At 39.1% G+C, this 17698-nt stretch overlaps 1 pseudogene; it reads right to left on the minus strand.

Annotated features, from left to right (window-relative positions):
• Positions 1 to 16378, minus strand: part of LOC119899473 — a 69385-nt pseudogene extending 53007 nt beyond the window's left edge.
• Between the last annotated feature and the right edge of the window lie 1320 nt (positions 16379 to 17698).

Raw genomic sequence — 17698 nt, forward strand, 5'->3', positions numbered from 1 at the left:
AGATATGTCCGAGAGACAGTCTGTGATCCGCGCCGAGACGGTGGGATCGCCTGGCGGGAAGGATAAGTACAGTTGTGTATTGTCTGCGTAACAGTGCTAAGAGAGGCTGTGTGAGCGAATGATCGGCCCCAGTGAGGTGGTGTAAATTGAGAAGAGAAGGGGCCCTAGCACTGAGCCTTGGGGCAGCCCTGTGGAGAGGCAGTGGGAGGAGGATAATTGTCCTTGCCACAAAACATTGTAGGAACGCCCAGAAAGGTAGGATTCGAACCACAGGAGTGCTTTACAGCAGGATCCTGTGATTTACTGTGTCAAAGGCAGCTGATAGGTCAAGCAAGATAAGGACTGAGGATTGGGCTGCAGCTTTAGCTGACCTTAGGGCTTCTGTTACAAAAAAGAGCCGTTTCAGTAGAGTGGCCACTCTTAAAACCAGACTCATGTGGATGTAGGAGGTCATTCCGTGAGAGGAATTCTGAGACCTGTTTGAAGTTCGATAGTTTTAGATAAAAATGGCTCCGATAGTTCTCAACTTGAGTAGGGTCAAGTGAGGGCTTTTTGAGCAAGGGTATAACCTGAGCCATTTTGAAAGTGGTCGGGAAGGTTCCTGAAGCCAGAGAAGTATGGTTAGTTCACCAAGACATGCTGTTGTTGTGAGTAGCAGCAAGTGGCATCAGTTTGCTAATCCACAAAGTAACATTAGTTACATTACTTGCTGTGTTGTTTGCTGGTATTTTTCATGGTGTTGGATTTCTCCAGAATCGCTTAATCACCTTTATAATGCAGAGAAATATACCGAATACAGTTAGAAATTCTATATTTCATTGAATTTACAATAAATTTTCTCTATTGGGATATGTATCTTTTTGGGATTTGAAATGAATTATGACAGGAGTCTTGAAGTGACTGATCGATGACAGGGGGTCACACAATACACAACCTGACAACTGCTCTGTCAACTGACAAAATTTTGCTTTAGCTATGACTAGCTGCAACAATCTTTCCAACTAGCTTTGACTAGATCTAGCTCTCTTGTTTAAGCTCTGGGATGAATTGCAGTAAGTGCAACTCGTATTTAATATTACAAACACAGTTGGTCAGTGTATTCACACTCACTTATAACATTAGCAAATGGGGCTTCACTCACACAACCTTATTTCCAGTTAATGTCTCTTTTCCTATCCAGTTGTGCAACTCATTTATTTATTCAGTCATCATTTGGCCTGTATTGACACAACTGAAATGTCCTTGTATGATCTGTGTACTGAGAATTCAGTGTGTCTCCACACTTTACATCACTTACAAACACTAAATTAACAACATGAAAAGTAAGGGTACTAGTGCAGTACCTGTTCACAGGGGTCAATGTGACGCCTCCTTAGGGCTGAACGATTTGGGGAAAAATATGTACTTGCGATTTTTCTGCCAGATATTGCGATTTGCAATTTTTTTAATTGAAAGTTTTCATCAACAGTTCAACATTCACTGACAGTCTATTTTTGACGGAAGCCGTGTCAAGCGGCACAGAGCAGATGAACCGGGGAGGAAGTCAGACACAGAACGGCATAGAGAATCCGGTCGATTTCAAAATCAAACACGCTTTGCAGACTCAATCGTACATTAACAATAAACACAGTTAAAACAGATGAAAAAAAGAAACAATTTAACTACGTAGCCTACTTAACCATAGTAGAAGCACAATCAAGGACAACTGAACAATAAGCAAAATCTGAACAAGTCAGCAAAATCAGACCGGCAAAACGCTTTTATTCTGAAATGCTCCATGTGGATATGTAACGTTAGCCTGCAGACAGCGGAATGGAACGGGCTCACAGAGAGCTGTTATCCGTAGGTGAAGCACACAAAATGACAAATTAACAACACGTTAACATGTAGGCTAAACGCGCCACTGCTGAAAAAGTCTGTTTTTCTAAAGCATCTAAAAGGCTGCTTGAAATATAGTATTATCTAGTATTGGTTTGAAAGCAGCTGGGATAAGGAGTTGCGCTCCAGTTTGTTTTTCCCTCGTTCCCGTGATCAGCGCATCTGGGTGATGTAAGTAGTGTTGTGTCGTTCATAAGACCTAATCGTGTGTATTACTCGGGAGGAACGGGTAGTCTCAGTGAGTAATTCGTTCATTTTCACGAATTAACAGAATTGATTAGTTTACGACTTATAGCAACTGTGGGTCTCTAGGTTTGAGTCGTTCATTTGTCACGTGACAGCTCCTACTGTGGAGCAGGAATGAACGACTCGATCACCGCTCACATGGGTCCTCCTCAGTCTTTTGTTCACTCGCAGGCTGAGTGACTGCCAGCGCCAGAGAATGAGAGGCAGGTCGGCTGTCAGGTAACAGTCACTGGACTGACATTATATAACTATTTTGTTAATTATGTGACATTATAAAGCATAACATTATTACAGTGCAGTGATTTTAACACAGTAACTTTAGTCCTGCTAGTGTTGAGAGTTGTTCTGGTTCCACTTCAGAGCCCTGACAGGGTTCTACCTGGAGCCGAATTACCTTCGAGGTCGCCTCCTCTCCAAAACAAACCAACCCGGTCATTAAAACATGAATACACAGCCACATATAGCAGCTTAAGCCCTGCGTTAGCCCTATAAACAGCTAACAGCTGATCCAGGTCCGCCAGAGAACGCAATGTAACTTTTACTTTCTATTTATCAACAGAGCCGTGATGTTGTTTCACATCTCCTGATTGGTAAACTACCTGGCCGTGTTTGAGATGAGAGCGATGTGCTCATGTTTGTTTCTCTGTCTGCAGAATCAGGACCTGATGTGGCCCATTCTGCGTCCAGAACTGCCAAACTGCTGCATTTATATAATGTGTTAATATTTCTTTGTTCCTCTCTCTGTGCTGGAGTTCTTTAAGAACTTGGTGGCTTGATCCAAATTATTATTAAATTGGTTGAATTTTAATAAGAGTGTGTTTATTCATATAGTCAAGCTTATTACTTCTATGTACGCAAATCTGATATTAATATTTTACTCATGCATAGGGACATTAGGCTACTTTATGAATGAGCACTTTAGAGATAATGATATTATTATATACATAAGCATTTATATGGCTGGTCTGGTTGTATACTCAGGAAAGACTGTGAAAATGGAAGGATTTAGGCGGAGTAGTGTATTGCATATAGACTACATATTTCTGTGGTTTTTACATGGTTTGAATTTGGTTGTGGGCCCAAGGGTGTGTATATAATGATGATAGAGAGTGATCAAGAGGTGAATTTGTGCATTATACTTTATCAATTAAAGCAAGCCAGGCAGCCTTCCGTGTTTGAGAACGGTGCTGTTTTTTAATCGCCCACTAGAGGGCTGCAGCGCCGCAATAACCAGCCTATTTAAATGAACAAAATGACTCAAAAAAAGATTAGTTAATTTTAATAAACGAGATTTGAAGATTCGAGTCTGTCAAAAGAGTCGAATTTGCCATCACTAACGTTAGATGTAAGTTGCGCGTTGTGCGTTAGTTTAATGTTTCCATTCACATAACGTTAGCCTACAACAGGTGCGCAACGCTGACACACAGACATGGTCCTCGTCTCACACACACCTGTCTCTCCGTTGCTGTTGTATCATTCACTGACCAGCCAGTAACCTGCAGCGTGTCTTCCAGCTCTGCTGTTCCATTAGCGCTCGCCACATTGTGACTGGCTCGCACGCCGATCAGCTTGTTGTGCTAATCTCAGCGCCACTGCCCTCAGCCTCGTCCACCAACTTGTTCATATTTCTGGCTTTCTGAGTCGTTGAGCTAACGTTAGTAGCATGTCAGAGAGGTTTTCTTTTCTTTTCTAAAAAGTGACTGCTTCGCGCAGAGCTGGATGCCAGAGCTCGTGCACCGCGAACACGTCACAGTTCAGAGCGTAAAGCTAAACACTGACGTAAACAGTAACGTGACCTGTACTGCTGTATAACATCAGAGTCACACCAAACGGAGTATATTATGAAGTCTCTCATACACAAAGTATTCATTTATGACGTTATGGCATTAATTAAATCCTATGAAAAGGACAAGAAAAAATTTAAGTCCTTGGTAAACGAAATTTAATACTTTGGTAATGAAATTTAAGAATTTTAAGGTCTTATTTTTGGAATATGAAATTTAAGACTTTTTTAATACTTTTAAGACCCCACGGGTACCCTGTATTAAAAGCCCCGCCTCCGCAAGGGTACCCTGCTCTCGCTGTTGCAGAGCAGAGCTGAGCAGCATAAACCCTGCTAGCAGCTTCGCTGTGCCCCGCGAGCGCTCCCTGCCGTCGCTGCTGCAGAGCGCAGTACTGTTTTCTACTGTATTTATTAATTATGAACATGTTGCTTGTTAAAATTGCACCAAACGCGACATTGCACTCCCTTGGGTCCACAACAGCACATGTCAGCCACATTTGAAGTGGATGGGATGAACGGTTTCTGACATAATCAAAATACAAAACACACACACACACACACACACACACACACACACACACAGATTTCCCTCTTTATTAGAGAGATAATACATACCATAAACATGTTAAAATATCATTTCAACACTAAAGAACAGAATGTATATAAATGTAATTAAAATAACAGTCACCTGACAATTTCAGCAAGGTAGTAATATCCAGGAAATTCCTGATTTCAGAGAGACTGAATCAAGTGGTAAAATGATGCCACCAGGAGTCTAAAAATAAACAGAATTAATAAACCATATGGGAGCCCTAACAGTTTACAAATTAATTTATTAACCGATGCGGTACATCTTTTTATAATGTATGTCTGTATGACCCTTTGCAAAGAATAAAACCCTTAAAAGACGTCTGGATTGGACTCTTTATTTCAGAAGACTCACTAAAGGACATATTTCCATTACACTGATTGACGAGATCCATCTAAGGAATGTTCTTAAAATCACAATGTTGTCGCTTGGTCCAGCGGGTTCTCTCAGGTAAACAGAAAGGGAGACAGCGTTCCACGAGTAAATGGCAGGTGCTCTATAGATAGTAACCAAGGGAACAGCTTCTGTGCACTACACAGCTGTAGCCTATTTAACTTAAGTTAAAATTATACATAACTTTACCTGATAGGCCTTTATCTAGTTTTGCAGGGATGCTCTGCCATGCGAATTCCCTCCTGTTGATGTCCTATTTAGTAAAAAGTAATAGATTCTGGAAACTCATGAACAGCGAGAATCAATCTCGCTTCCAATGATTTGTGCTGCACGTCGCATACAAAAAGTTCAAGACAATTAAACTTCGGCAGCTGGCGGCCGGGAACACTTCACCACACTCTAACAGGGACACTTCCTGCTGAACATAGACTGTTTCTGCTGCTCTCTGATAAAAGAAAACTGTTTCTGCGGATACCTGTTCAGAAAAAAACAAAAACACTGGAGTCTGATGTAACTGGTTTTAACAAGCTAGATAAAAGCTAATGCCCTGGCAGTGTTAAATAGCTTTCGTTTAATATTTGATTTAATTAAATTAATGTTTAAGTGCTACTGTGTAAAGGGAATACTGCTGGTAAAAAGCTCCTTATTTGTTTAGTGTTTGCAAACCACATGTTATTGCACTTTTGTGTATATAGCAGTACATTTAAATTAAAATTGCATAATACACTACTTTATAATTCATCATTCAATTTTGCGCATAACTATGCAACAAATCATGCAATTCATCGAGATTAAAAATTTTAATCGCTGCCCAGCACTACTTTTTATCTATATTCTATGAGCCTGGTCCACATCTAGATTAACTCGTTTTGTTGCTATTTCTGTTTTACCCTATAAGGAGAGGCTGCGTCCATTATGTTAATTCAATATTTAGTTTTTTTGGTAAATTATCTAGCTACTCTCAGTACTCCCAGCGCATCTGATTATGTAGTATTACATTTAATTGTGTGCATATCAAAGATAAAATACAATACCACAATCTCAATGTCAATCTCAGCATCAGTTTGGGTTGCGTCATCCTTATCTACAGGCTCCATACGGGGCGTCACAGCAAACATCCTGTAACTAACTGAAATAAGAGTGAAAGAAGTTAATTTTGCTGCTGAAGGTCGAAGAAAGGTGCATCTAATTTTAATTTCTAATTTTTTTTATCAACTTTTTGATTTTATTTTTCCATATATTTAAGTAAAGAGATTGGTTCATATGACTAATTTATTAATACATCCATTCATATAAAATAATGAATAAAGGTTTAGTCAAACAAATTAAACAAATCAAACACTTAATATTAAGGCAAACTAGTTGCTTATTAATAGAAATGACTAGAGTTAGCATGCGTGTTAGTAGCATATTAGCTGTTTATTAGTCATTATAAAGCACTTATTAATGCCTTAAGCTCGCCACACACTAGAGGATAAGTGGGACGATTTTCATCCTGTAGTGTAAGCGGTATACATACATAATCTTAAGGTCACCGACTGGATCAAGGCACCCCGACTGGTAACTGTAAATATATTTATGTTAAACGTGCGTGCACTTCAGCTAGCTCAAAAAACTACCACAATGAACTCAGCTGAGTTACTGACTTAGTTTGTTTTTTTCTAAGGGTGCTCCGATCGATCGGTCACCGATCGTAATAAGCCAATAATGGCTTTAACTAGTTTGATTGGTGGTCTCTAAAAAGGCAAAAAAAAGCAAATCAGATGATGCAATACTTGCAGGACAAATTTTCTACAGCAGCTAACACGGTTTCACTACGCGGTTTGAACAGTTTTCAAAGCTAGCTAGTCCTTTTCAGACAGGAAGCATTAATGCGCCCAGTTAATCATTTACAATGAGAGTTGAGCAGCAATCAGACAAGCAGAGCAACAAGCAGGAGCGATCAAGTGAAACTGTCGCAGTCGTGCTCATCTCATGGTGCTTTCAGACCAAAAGCGAAGCGAGTGTTCGGGGCGGTGAGTTTACATACAAAGTCAATGCAAACACGCAATCGAAGCGGGCAGTGAGTGAGTGAGTTGAATATTCTGCTCTGACAACTACGCCGTTTACTTGCGGGAGGAGCTCGGAGTAAACTGCTTTTTTAAAATTAGCTTTTTATTTTAGTTTTGGGGATTTCAACGTTGATTTATCTTCACTGGAGCTTTTCAGCAGCTAGGTTTCATGCACATCCAGTTCCAGTGTTGTTGTTAGCGTAGTTAGTGTAAATAACCCAGTATATGTTTAGCTCTACAGAAGAAATATTATTGTTGAACAGTCATTTCAGTAGGCTTTATTAGGTATTTTACCCGGTTTAAGCCCTAGTGTCTTACTTCCTGTTCTGACTAGAGGTGCTTTTATTTTGAAAGTCACCGGCTGGCACCATAACTAGTTTTCCTGCAACATGCAACGGAAAAGGGGAGAAACAGTAACATGCACACACAGTGAAAGATTTAATGTTTTAGCACCCCTTCGAAGAGGCACAAATTTATCATAATACCATATTAACATGGTGGTTTGAACAATTGTGGCTGTTTATAGCTGGGCAAATACTGGGCTTGTGAGTTAGTGCTAAACTATGCTAATGCTCTGAAACTATATGGTAAGGTAGCTAATGGGGTTGTTGTTTGTGTTGTTTATTTTTGTAACCAGCTCTTACGTTGGTTTTGGGATTTCCAATAAATCTAAAATCATCAGTTCAAGTGTCAGACCATCTTTCGGAGGGATGTGCTACAGTTAGCTCTGTCGGACTACAACTTCATATTTATATAAAAACTGGACATTACTTGTAAAAAAGAAAGCGAGGAGGTTGAACTACCTGGTGAGTTCAGAAAACATGTGTCTGTAACTTTATACCAGCTATCATTGTACTGTACTGTGACCAAATTAGCACAGCTTGATCGATCCAAAACTCCATTCAGAAAACAAAAATCTTTGTCCTGCTGTCTTGCTGACAGACCTGAAAAAGCATGAATTTATATGTTTAACAAATCTTCATCATGTTGTTGTTATTTCAGCATCAGTTTAATCATTTTATTACTATTTAAATCACAGCAAAATGTTTACTTTGGGTTCATACAGTTGTAGTAAAGGTGAGTTGTGTTTATTCACATTATCACGTTAAAATCGCCTTCTCGCGTTGTGTGTGAACACTTGCAGCAAATGTAGTCATGCGAGGAAAGCGTCTAATGCAAAGAGAGGACTTTATAAAACAATGACACAGACACACACTTTCTGATTGGGTCTTATCAGTCATCCAAACCAAAAACACGATGCTGAGTTATAGTTTCTGTATTTTTATTAAAATATTTTGTACTGTGTAAATAACACTTGTACTGTGCATGTTCCCGTGCAGTCTTTTTTCCGCTGCAACAGTTTGCACTCCCGTGTTGCTTTCAGTAACACTTCCACTTTGGTCAATGCAAAAAAAAAAACCTGGTGTGGTTCTTCGCCAAATCTTCTGCAACTGCTGAGTAGACCATCTGCTTCATGTTTACATCAGCATGCGCATGCCCAGTGTACGTGAACGGCCACTAGATGTGTGTTTTTAGTCATTTTAATATGGACGGAGATCAACTCTGATACGCAGCTAACCCGCTGCTGTGGACAGTGAAGACTGTATTCGTTATAAAACTGTTTAAAAAAACGTAGTAGTGTGGATGTAGTCTCACATTACCCGACTGCTCTCTACTCCTCTCAGGTCAACCCTCCCGTTTTCCCCATGATCTCCTGTATTTTTAACCTTTATAAAACCAAATAAAAACCTGCTGGCCGTATTTAAAGTGTTTGCTACTCTCTCCTCTGGTAAAGATGGTGGCAGTAGGCCCATGTGAAACATGTAGACTGTGCTTCTTGCTCAAGGATCTAATAAATGAAAACAATCCACTGACTTAATATTAGGCATATTGCCTACTAGTGGTAAACAAATTAATAATAAATAAATTATAATGAATACAGTAGCTATAGGTAAAATTAACAATATACTATCAGTATAATATGGAATTAACATTGTACTTTTATTTATTTAGATGTCCATTATTTTCAAATCTCACTGAAGGCAGTTTTGACTCCTCTCTGTAGCCCACACTCCCTCTCTCTGCCACCTAAAGCCCACAGAAACTGCCTGAGCTTTCCAGAACAAAAAACGGCTACTTCAGAGTTTATCATTGACTCAGGATGCCTTTGCTACTTTAGCTCCTAAATATTTTGGCTACAGCCTTTTTTGTTGCAGTTTTTATAGTTGAAGTAAATGTATAAACATGCTGTTTGTTCTGCTTTTGTAGTTTACTCCACAGGAAAGCTACATTTGTTAAGCTAGAAGATTTTCGCAGTAACCAGGCAAAGCCTTCAATGGTTTAAGTCTCTAAAACAGAGGGAGTGGAATTTGTTGCCCATTTTTTTTTTAGGACTAATTACATAAATGTACAGTATATTGTATAATGCTACATGGTAAATAAAAGGCTTCAAATAGACCAAGTGATCCCGATACCGCTTTCAGCAATCGGTGATCCGCTCAAAAACTCCTGATCGGAGCGCCTCTAGTTTTTTGGTAGTTTAAGTTCACCTAGGATTCAAATCACTTTATTCTATTGGTTGATGAAGTATTTTAGTAATCAAGATTTATGAAGTCTTTTGGATGCTTGAATAGTGAGCTACATTTTTAAGTGAGGCTTCAAATGAGACTGAAGTTGTGAATTTGATTGTGTAGAAAAATCTGCTAATCTAACAAAGTGAACCTTCCATATTAATAATAATACTAATACTACTACTACTACTACTACTACGTGTAATACTACTCTTCCATTTTGAGAGTAGTCGAGAATTAAAAACCACTGAATAAAGTTTTGCGTCCGATGTCATTCAAATTTCACCTGACCACAAAGACACACAGAGGTGGGTGTGTTCTTCAGTACCAATGGAGTATTGAACTCACCTTTGCTGTTAGGGGTGTAAATGGTCTTGTCAGTCTGGATGAAGATGTACCCGGACTGGAAGGACACTAAGACGACTTTCTCCAGCAGTCGGTCAGGGAACTGAGCTTGCAGGTACACATACTGCTTCATGATGGGATCCTTACTGAAGTCACCAGCAGGGATCTGAAACCAGCATGAAGAGATACAAGCAGGTGTGAGGAGCAGGTCAGATTATATTGTATACGGTTTATACTCCTGTTTGTAGTCATAAAAGAAAATTATTTATATAGACTATGTAACATTTCAGGCTTTAAAATAAATAATGTGTTGTGGCAATAAAACCAAGTGACAGTAAAATATTTTTTTTATTTACACATTACCTTAATTTGTCCAAAATCCTGGAAGTCTTTAGCACTGGTGAGCGTCACAGATGTAGATGCCAGCCTTTTGGTTTTGGTTGGATGGTTCATCACGATGATTTCAACCCTAATGTCTGCTCCTGTGCAGTCTTGACACTCCACAAAGATGTTTTCTGCTATTCCTACCCGCAACAAGTTGGGGGCAGACATCACCTGCCTGCAGAGCAGCAGCATGAGAGAAAGAGAGTAATAATGAGCAATCTATTGATTATCTTGTCTAAGATCCAGCACTGGATCAATAAAACATTTCATCATTGTTCTGAACTCTGTTGTTTCTGGTGTAATGCATCACTGCGCAAATTTTAGGCTTACTAGCATAATTTGAAAGACCAAAGTAGCTTGACTTTTGTGATAAGTACTACTAACTGCTACTAACCCACCGACATAGCATTTTTATTAGTATTGGGTTGTACAAATAAACAAGACATAAAGCACTAACAAATTTTTAAATTTCACTATTTCAGGATTTTTTCATTTTAATCTTTCTGATTACGGCTTACAGCTCATGGAAATCAAAAATCCATATCTTAAAATATTAGAATAAAAAATGTATAACACAGACACGTCAACCTGAGAAGAGCCTTTAATCTCTCCATCTGGTTCAGTACACACAACCACAATCATGAGGAAGACTTCTGACTTGACAGTTGGTCAAAAGACACCCACTGATACCCTCCACAAGGGGGGGAAGCCACAGAAGGTCATTGCTGAAAGGGCTGGCTGTTCGTAGAGTGCTGTATCAAAACATTTTCATGAAAAGTTGACTGGAAGGTTAAAGTGTGGTAGGAAACGGTGCACAAGCAACAGGGATGACCGCAGCCTTGAGAGGATTGTCATGCAAAGCTAATTCAAGTTCTTGGGGAGTTTCACAAGGAGTGGACTGAGGCTGGAGTCAGTGTTTCAAGAGCCACCAGGCACAGACATGTCCAGGAAATGGGCCAAGTATCACATTCCTGGTGTCGTGCCTGAACCAGAGACAACGTCAGAAGACTCTTACCTGGGCTAAGGAGAAAAAGAACTGGACTGTTGATGAAAGTAAATTCTGCACTTCATTTGGAAATCCAGGTCCCAGAGTCTGGATGTCCAGTAGAGAGGCACAGAATCCAAGTTTCTTGAAGTCCAGTCTAAAGTTTCCATTCAGTGATGATGTGGGGTGCCATGCAAGGTTATAATCATTAACGAAGACGAACGAAATAACAAAAAATAGACGTGAAAAAAAATTGTCAACTGAAATAAAAATAAAAACGAGACATTACAAAAGAACAATAACTAACTAAAACTGTATTGTATGTTTGCAAAACTAACTAAAATGAAAGAGTAAATGTCCTTAGTTTTCGTTTCTTTATTTATTTTATAGGGCCTAATAAGCCTACATTTCGAGTGGATATGAAGCCGGTGGAACTGACTGTGCGGGGCAGTTGGTCTGGTCGGACCTATGAGCCGGACCAGCAGTTAAGTTAAGCAGTACGCTTGAAGAGCTGGCACGCTGCGTGTCCATCAATAGAGCCCGGGGTCAGTGTAGCCTGTGGCGACCGCTGTTACGAGGAGTGCCCCATGTAACGTAGTTACAAAAGTAGTAGGGGAGACCCAGGTATGGATTGGCTGCGTAGTTGGTGCGATTTGAACATGTTTTCTATTATCTTTTATTCATACATGTGTACAAAATCATATGAATGCAACAACTGCATAGAGTTGTGTTTTGTTTAGATTGGGTTGCAGGTAACTTAGTGAGTCACTGTCTTGGTGGTTTTCTTTTCCTTGTTTTGTTCTGTTCTGATGGTCTGACTTAGTATTCTGCCTGTGGGATAAACTTGCCACATGCCCACTGACTGTGAGCTCTCCTAGCACTGGATTAACTGTCTGCTGGTAATTATATTTACTACATATCAGCTAGTGTGTGTTTTATGGGCTCATTGATATCTCAGCCAACCTGTCTCTTTGTGGTTCACATTGTTTTTTAATACCTCTTTTTTGATTAATAAAGGTTTAGATTTTAATACAACTGCTTTCCAGTCATACTTGCTTTCAGGGTGCTAGGGACCTGATGTTTGTGGCTCCAAGGGGGGGCCTACACTATCTTCTACACTAATTTGTTAGCTGTCCATCAATTGTATTTCACCACCATTTATTGTATTTCACATATTTAAACAAGAATGATAGAGCCAGAGAATAATGTAATGAATTTCCTTAGGACCACTGGGTAATAAGATTAGTGTAGTTAGCTCTTAGGGTTTGCTGTATGTAGGTTAGAAATTATACTGTAGATTGCATGTGCTTAATTTATTTGTAGTATTTATTTAGACAATGCGTCAGTATTTCAAATATATATTTGCTTAGTGTTTGGGCCCCTATGGACAAGCATCAGATAGCTTAAAAAAGGGTGAATCTTTTCAAAAATATTTCTGATTGTACTTGTATTTGAATGTTTTGTGAGAAAACTAAACTGGACTGAACTAAACTGAACTGAGCTTGGCATCGTGCAGCGACAAAGACTAAAAGTAACACTAAAACTAATAAAAACTAAGATAAGATGCCAGCCTTTGGTGTGAGAGACCAGGGTTCAATTCCCACTGTGACCCATCTACCATTGTGTCTCTGAGCAAGACACTTAACCCCTAGTTGATCCAGAGGCGTGCGACCTCTGACATATATAGCAATTGCAAGTCGCTTCGGATAAAAGTGTCAGCTAAATGAGTAAATGTAATGTAAACTGAAATTGAAAACGAAAAGTCAAAACAAAATCAATATAAATACTAATAAAAATCCAAAACTATATTAAACTTGGTGCCATTTCATCTGCTAGTGTTGGTCCACTGTGTTTCTTTAAGTCCAGGGTCAATGCAACGTGTACCAGGAGATGTTATTACTGGTCAGCCAACTGGCCTGACCTGAACCCCACAGAGACACTATGGTGTGAGGACAGTGAGAGACACCAGACCAACAACATAGCGAGCTGAAGGCCGCTATCAGCAAAGCAACCTGGGCTTCAGCAGGGTCACAGGCTGATTGCCTTCATGCCACGCCACACTGATGCAGTAATTTGTGCAAAAGGAGCCTCCACCAAGTAAGTCTGAGTGTCTAAGTTAACCACTTTCAGAACTTTAAAACCTTACAGAAAGTCATCATTTCTGTATTACACATTCGTTTTGGGGGGATGGGCATCGCTTTTCGATACCTTTAAGGTAACAGCAGAAACAGCCCTTGTGTATCAAGTAATGTCGAAACGTCTCTAGTCAAACCAGTATTTCATTCGATACTTATTATAACAGGAACGTGGCAAAAAATTACTTTTTGTTTGGTTTTCCTTGCAGCCAAACAAGCAAGCAACACACTGAAAGAGTGAGAAGGGCACTTATGTGTCTGCACGTGCCGAGTCCATGCGTGATTTTAACAGCGGCTTACCTTCAGCTGCGGTCTCAGGCATGTTCGTGACTGTTGCAAGTTTATCACCACAAGCTTGGCTTTTCGTAGGTTTCATCTTCTGGTATCATTTAACACTACTCTGTACATTTATATTTGCTATTCACTACTATCACTTGTCACTGATCAATCTCTGCGTTCCATCATATAATTTCAATGCTTTCGTGGCGCAGCAGCTGATTTTACTCATAGAGCCTCCAGCTGCAGTTCCAGCTCCTAAGATCTAGTCTTTACCTATATGATACTACCCGTGAGGATTTTTATGTAATTATTTGAAAAAAGAAAAAAAAAATAGATAACCTTGCTTGTCCATAACAAAATAATGAAAAAATAATAATAGGCTACTAATCAACTACAATGGCTTCAACAGGTGGAATTTTACGCAAGGTATCAAATTAAGTACTCAATTGGTATCGGTATCACTTTAAGGGTACTGGTTTTGGTACTGGTATCGTAAAATCTTTAGACGATACCCAACCCTAAATATTTTGAGATATGGCTTTTTAATTTCCATAGCTGTAATCATCTAGACTAAAACCAAAACACAAAAAAGGCCTGAAATATTTCCTTTTATGTGCAATGACTCTGGAATATATGAAAGTTTCACTTTTTGATTTAAATTATTGAAAAAAAAAAAAACTTTTTCACAATATTCTAATTTTAAGAGATGTACCTGTAATATACAAAAGAATGCATCTACTTTTACTGCATAGTAAAAACAACTCTCAACACAACAAATTCATGTTCAGTCATTCAACACTACTCAACAAACAACCAGCTCAATCCTTCTTTATGTAGTGTCTTACTGGCAAGGAGGCACTGGTGCTTTTAGATCATTCTTCATTTTTATAATGTCTACGTATTTATATCTAATGGCTTGTGCCATATTTTACATACCCTTTTCTTTCTTTGTTGTATGTAATTTATTAATGTGTCTTTGGTGTACCTCTGTATTGCTTTGTTGGCTATATATTGTTCTCAAGTTGATTGCAGCGGTTTGCAGCTGTTGTAAAAGTCAAATTTTCGCTCAGGGACAATAACTATATTTTTATCCTTTTTTTTTTTTTAGGGACTATAGATAATATAATAATAATAATAATAATAACAATATATTATATTTAATTATACGAGCTGGAAATGGAAATATAGAATGCTTGGGCCATGTAAATGCTCCTTGGTGGAGCAACAGCCTTTTATTAACTTCATACACAAATTTGTGATAATTGTGCAAAACACAAAAATAGCAAAATTCAATAAAGAGTGTAAAAAGATAAGGTGGGCCTACTTACAATGGTGATCCATCAGCCAGAGACGTCAAAGTGGAAAAGACCAGAAAGGCCAACAGCCGGTGCTGAGTCCCGCACATCCTCCTGCCTGATCCCATTTCTGTAATTATTGGACACTCCCCGCTCCGCAGCACTCTTCTTTTTACGCACTTACCTCCCTCCTCTTGCACCTGCATCCAGTTAATCCCAAGGAATCTGAACTGAGAATAAAATGTTGATGGAAGAACACATTAATCCACATATTCTTAATTCGCAAAATGTCATTTACTGGCCCTCAGTGTTTAACATAACTTTGAATATCCAAAATGTAATGGTTGCCGCCTTTTTTCTGCATTTCTTCTTACTGACATTGTCCCTTGAGAGTATTTTAATTATTCTGTATATATATATATATATATATATATATATATATATATATAAAAATACCATATGCCAAGCTAGTTTAGACATTAGACGATATGTCTTATAATTCTGTTAAGGTAAAAACAATTGTCAGTAACTAAACTAACTTGCTAAATTACTAAATTGGATGGCAGATATCTGGTTCTAATTCAAGTCTTCGAGTCTGGCTGGCTGGTAATGTTAACAAGCTTCCATGAAAGATACATCATACACAAGAGATTAATTTCTCTCCTGTGAAGGTCAACATGCTGATAACTGTGCTTGTTTTTTTTTAGCTTCATTGGATATTCAGGGCTGTTGAACAGTAACACTGTCCAATGCAATTACGTCAGCATGTTTTAAAGTTTGTTTTATGTATATATTAAAAAGACGAAACAAAAGGTTTTGGGGGAAATGTCAGAAATGCTTCTTTGGTCTCAGTTGGCTGGAGGAGCCTGTCAGTGTCTGATTGACAGCAGCTGCAAGAGTGCCAGTAGGGAACCAGAGACTTAAAGAGGTGGTATTATGCTTTTTGCGTTTTCCCCTCTCATTTATTGAGTTATATAACTTTTTTGTGCATGTAATAGGGTTTGCAAAGTGAAAAAGCCCAACGTCCACCCCTAAGGGAGTTCCCATCTCCCACAGAAAACACTGCTCTGAACTGCCTGAAAACAGCTTTTTTGTAGTCCAGCAAAAAGCAAAATGCGCGTAATAGAACGCTCGCCAAGCGGCTACTCCGACACGCCCTCAAAAACACGGTGGAAAAACACTGAGCTGCAGCACACCTCTCCTCTCCCTTCCAAACACAAAATACCATCCAGGCAGTTAATGGTAAAGTTGTTGTGTTGTAGAGACAGAGCTCAGTTAAAACTTTATGGATGAAATTAATAACTCACCACTCTGAAACTCTTGCTCCAGTCCATGTTGATAAGCTGGTAAGGGGAACATATACAGCTGAACAAAGCCTTGTTTATTGGCTTCTCAGGGCCCGCCCTCTGATTTTGATTGGCTAGTAGTCCTTAACTAGGAAATGCGCATGTGCAACTCCCAACAAAGATCTTGTAGAGGCAAGATGTATCACTCCTAAAACGAAGCCTTCAACACAGGGTGAAAAGAGGAGCTGCTGCAACGTGCAGTATGACAAAAAATATGGTGTATTTTGAAAATTAAACTATGTAAACCTGTTCTGGTACAACCCCTAAATGAGATTTTGAAAATGAGCATAATACCAAGCCTGTTTAAACCAGTTTCCACCAAAGGGACTATACCTCGGGACTAGGAACCTTTGGAGGAAATTACTGCATTTCCACTGCAGGGACCAGGGTCTAAATGTAGTTCTAGGGGTCTTTATTTTACCCCTCAAAAAGTCCCTGTTCGGGAGGTAGTACTTTTTGAAAGTTCCGGTACTTTGGGGTGGGGCTTGCCTTGCAGTGATTTTCTGAATGGGCGAGTAGAGGCTACTGGTTTTGAATCAAGCATGTCGGCTGTTTTTTTTACTACTGCTCCTCTTTTCCACCTTTGTTTGCAAACCAATAAATCACAATCAACATAAATAGCCACACAAGTCTCAACAATATCTGCCTGAGATCATACATCGGCATTAAATGTATTGCTTGTGAAATAGCAGCCAGCGTGCAGCTGTGTGTTTACAGTGTACAGATAAATTCTGGGTCCTGTGTCGTTGTTTTAATTTTTCATCAGTCAGCAGGTTTCTACATGGCGATGAAGTCAGTCTCCTCCTCTCCTAAACAAATGGAATGCTGATTACAGCAAGTAATAAAGCTTGTTAAAAATCCTGTTCCCTGTCATTACTACTTACTGAAAAGCTGAACGTGTATACCTCAGATAAAACATCAAAGCTGAACTCTTGCTAAAGAACATCAGTCTAGTATAAGTTGAAAAGTGAAAATACTCCCAGTGTGTTTCACATGAAATGTATTTCTGTGCGTGCAGGAGTATTTTTACTTCCTACCTTATCAAGATAAGGAGCCATACACCCAGTAAAGGAGCCTGATCATTCTGAAGAGTGCCTTGTTTGCTGCTCTGATATAAATCTAGTTTAAACACAGAAGAATGTGGGCACATCCAAAACATACTGTGGGTAAGTGCTGAAACAAAGAATGATCTGCACAGAGTAATTATGAATGCCACTAGATTGCAAACTCTGAGGAGCTCACAATGCACATGTAATAAATAGGTGCATCTATACAATGTAAACCACACAAAACCTTCTAAGAGGTCGCAGTAAATTACACCACCTGCAGGTCGTCAAAACCATTCAGTCTGCAGATAATTCTTTGTTTTTCACAACAGAGTAACATCTCAGTGAATGACACATTTGTCTCAATAATAAT

This window comes from Micropterus salmoides, unplaced genomic scaffold (assembly GCF_014851395.1).
Source record: "Micropterus salmoides isolate LMB-PRFRI ecotype aquatic unplaced genomic scaffold, ASM1485139v1 Ms_hic_scaffold_12, whole genome shotgun sequence".
In the NCBI taxonomy this organism is placed as follows: Eukaryota; Metazoa; Chordata; class Actinopteri; order Centrarchiformes; family Centrarchidae; genus Micropterus; species Micropterus salmoides.